The sequence below is a fragment of the Glycine max genome, chromosome 20, assembly GCF_000004515.6.
Source record: "Glycine max cultivar Williams 82 chromosome 20, Glycine_max_v4.0, whole genome shotgun sequence".
In the NCBI taxonomy this organism is placed as follows: domain Eukaryota; kingdom Viridiplantae; phylum Streptophyta; class Magnoliopsida; order Fabales; family Fabaceae; genus Glycine; species Glycine max.
In genome coordinates this window covers 19612584-19616683 of record NC_038256.2, presented here as the reverse complement: position 1 = coordinate 19616683, position 4100 = coordinate 19612584, and the positions used below count along the sequence as shown (strand labels likewise).

Below are 4100 nucleotides of genomic sequence, written 5' to 3'. Positions count from 1 at the left end.
ATTCGTGTTTATGCGTTAGTGCGTTATTAACAATTTGATGCGTTATTAACAATTTGAATTTTCTTCCCGTGCGAACAATGAAATTAATATCATTTGAATCTTGTACGAGATAATTGTCCTTAAATTACATAATTATTTAATTTTAATATGTATTTTAAAATTATTGCAAGACTAGGTAATTAATTTTTTAAACAAGAATAAAGAATTACATATCATTCATCTTTTAATTTTGCAATATTGTTTAATCCAAGTTTTTTTGTGTTACTACAAAAATATTGTATAAGATTAAAAATTGTTTAGCATTAAAATTATTTTGATTATTTAATTATTAAGTATTAAATATATTTTATAACATTAAATTTATTTTGAATATTAAACTATTTAAAAAATGACTCATATTTATTTTCATTCAATATTGAAATTTTAATTTTTAAATAAATATTTAAAAATGAAAATTTGAATTTCATTGAAATTGAATTACTTTATCCAAACAAGGAAATTAAAATACAAGAAATTGAAGAAATTGAATTGCCTCATCCAAACAAAATATTTACAAAATGAAAGGAATTTAAATCAAAGCAATCAAAATGCTGTGAATTTGAATTTCCTAGAAATCTTTAAATTCCTCATCCAAACACATAGCTGGTGTTGTTGTTGCTGAGGGCTAGACCATCTGAGATTAGGGTGATTCCTCCATCCAAGGTTGTATCTGTTGCTGGAGAGGTCATAATTGTTCTGCTGTGGTTGATTTTGCTGCTGAGGTTGAGGAGGTCTATTGTAAATATTTGCAGCATAAGCTTCGGGCTGTTCAATTGCTCCAGGTTGCTGCATAGAAGGGCAAAGGTATGTATGGTGGTCAGTAGAGGAGCACAAACCGCAGACCCTTGTGACAGGTACAAATTTTTGGTTCAAGGCCAGCTGGGTTACCAAGTTAACCAATGCGTCCAGTTTGCCTTCAAGCTTCTTAGTTTCAGATGATGCAGCTGAGTTTGTAGCTACCTTATGCACTCCTCTAATGACTATCGCATCATTTCTGGCGCTAAACTGCTGGGAGTTGGAAGCCATCTTCTCAATTAAATTTCTGGCTTCAGCAGGAGTCATGTCTCCAAGGGCTCCACCATTGGCAGCATCTATCATACTTCTCTCCATATTACTGAGTCCTTCATAAAAATACTGGAGAAGAAGCTGCTTCGAAATCTGATGGTGAGGGCAACTGGCACATAGTTTTTTAAATCTCTCCCAGTATTCATACAGGCTCTCTCCACTGAGTTGTCTAATACCTGAGATATCCTTCCTGATGGTTGTGGTCCTGGAAGCAGGGAAAATTTTTTCTAAGAATACTCTCTTCAGGTCATCCCAGCTCGTGATGGACCTTGGAGCAAGGTAATACAGCCAGTCCTTTGCCACTCCCTCTAAAGAATGAGGGAAAGCCTTCAGAAATATGTGGTCCTCTTGGACATCTGGGGGTTTCGTGGTGGAGCAGACAATATGAAATTCCTTCAAATGTTTGTGCGGGTCTTCGCCTACAAGGCCATGAAACTTTGGAAGCAAATGAATCAGTCCAGTTTTAAGAACATATGGGACATCCTCATCAGGGTATTGGATGCACAAGCTTTCGTAGGTGAAATCAGGTGCAGCCATTTCCCTTAGAGTCCTCTCACGGGGTGGAGGTTGTGCCATGTTCTCAGAATGTTCAAAATCAGAATGCTCAGAATCAGAATGCTCAAAATTATAATGCTCCAAATCAGGATGTTCAAAATTATAATGCTCCAAATCAGGATGTTCAAAATCACCAATAACAGAATGCACAGATTCACCAGTAATGGAATGCTCAGGATGATCAAAAGGTATAAAATGATGCCTAACTAATCTATGAAATGTCCTATCTATCTCAGGATCAAAGGGTTGTAAGGCAGATGGATTGCCTCTAGTCATATACTACATTCAGCATGCACAACTAGTTGCTTTGTCATGTAAATAAAGGTGCAGGTTTGAACTACAACTACCCTTAAATGATATCCAAATGACTTGAAATTTTGTGAGCAACCTTATAAAATGATGAGAAGATAGCACAAAAAATTTCAGGCAAAAATTCAAAGTCTAACTATGGAAGCTAAAAATGGTAGGTTAAGAAAAATAAGTGAATAAAACTTGAAAAATAAAAAACTTTTGACAGAATCACTATTTTTGGATGATGGAGACCTCAGCCAGCCTATGGCGGGCTGCCACGGCATAGGAAATTTTTTTCTACCCCAAATACATATATAATAATTGTGATTCTGATAACCGGAGCAAAAGTTATGACCGTTTGAAGTTTCGACAAACACAAAATTTGCTACTTTTTTGGAACTTTCAAATCTGACCAAACTAAATGCTCTAGCTATTTTTCACACAAAATATAGATTAAAATAAGTTACCACAAAAAAATTCAGCCAAAAATAACAACCCTAGCTACTAAAACAAAAAATCTCAAATAATTCAGCATGTGTGGTCGCTAAAATCCGTCTCTACTTGATTTCTACTATTGCCGCAAGCAAAAGCGGTCGCTAAGTCCGTCGCAAAACACTATTCACAACAAAACACCCAAAACTGAAACAGGGGAAGCGCTTAATAGGAAAACTGAAACAGAACACACACTAAACAAAATACCAGGACACTAAACAACACTAACACACATACTAACACAATACTAACAATTAAAATTAAAACACGAAAGAATTAAACACACAACACTAGCTAGTTATTATGAACCTTTGGACACTGCTCCCCGGCAACGGCGCCAAATTTGATCGAGGCCGTACCCGAATCAAATAAACATGAAAATGCAGTAACTGGGAAGTGATCCTAGGTCATTTCCCAACGAGCAATGATAAACCAAATGTTCATAATATACTTGCAGTAACAGTAACGATTGGGGGGGGGGGGGGTTTGTTTGTTTTGTGAATTAAGGAGCAGAACAAGTAAACTGGAATACGAAACTAATAATATTAAAAATGGGTTGTTTCCTCTGATTCAGAAGCCATTCTCTTATCCTGGGTTATGGAGAATTCCTCCCTAACAGTAACCACTTAATCCAATCCTATTTCAATTTACTAAGCGAAAATCAACCTAGGGTTGTTAATACGCGATTAGGCACCACATACACCAGTTAGCCCTTCGTCCATTAAGCATGAACGCAAGTTAGGCTCAGAGGCAATTAATCGAACACGAAGCGTGCACTGATTAATGTTCACGAATTTGGGTTAACTGGTGAAGGGAAAACTGCCAGGGAACCACATTATAAATGAAACCTCACAAAGAGTTGGGCTTCTTCCTCAGAAGGAAACAACACCAGAATAATTAGCCTTCCATAGATTCAAACAGAAAACGTGAATGAAACATGAAGCAGAAACATAAATAAACAGAAACGTAAATGAGACAGAAACGAAAATGAAAACAGAAACGTAAATGAAAGTAGAAGAAGAAGCAAGAACGAAATTGTAATTAGAAGCAGGAAATGAAAAATTGCATTAAGAACCAAACAATAGCATTAGAACAGAAAAACTTTAAAACCATAAACCCTAAGCTCTAAATAATAGTCTAACAGAATGCCTTGCACGAATCCCAAGGCTGCTATTTAAAAAGAGTCACTCAAAGTCATTGGGCTCTATTACAATACTCTGGCCCAAAACGAAATAAACACTGAACCACATAAAATAAAATTGTGAAATTTCCTAATTAAAAATTAACTAAGGTAAGCGCTGCTTTATTTACCCTCTTCAAGTCCACAACCAAAATCCGGATTAAGCCCAATGTTTCATTAATTCCTGAAATTAGATTAAAAACATCAAATTAGCTAAATGAGACCAAATAATAAAACGGCCTAATTAATTGACAATTAAGACCAATCAATAATTAAAATGGTGCAAAAAGGGTTTAGAAAATAGAAGAAAATGATGGCACATCATGGACCAACTTCTTTATTTGTTTGTGGATATTGGAAGGCTGAACCATCTCTATCAGAATTATTTTTGAAGTTAAAAAGAATTCTATTTTGCTTATGTGCTACATTTCTTGTAAAACCCAAAACAAACAATGGGGTTCTTAAGGAAATGTGTTAA

The 4100-nt window shown here is 35.4% G+C and overlaps 1 non-coding gene across 1 annotated transcript; it reads left to right on the top strand.

Annotated features, from left to right (window-relative positions):
- The first annotated feature begins 1195 nt into the window (after positions 1-1195).
- On the top strand, positions 1196-1302 carry LOC113000854 (small nucleolar RNA R71). The gene has a single exon (XR_003266175.1). It is a non-coding gene; the product is annotated as a small nucleolar RNA R71 (small nucleolar RNA).
- The last annotated feature ends 2798 nt before the right edge of the window (positions 1303-4100 follow it).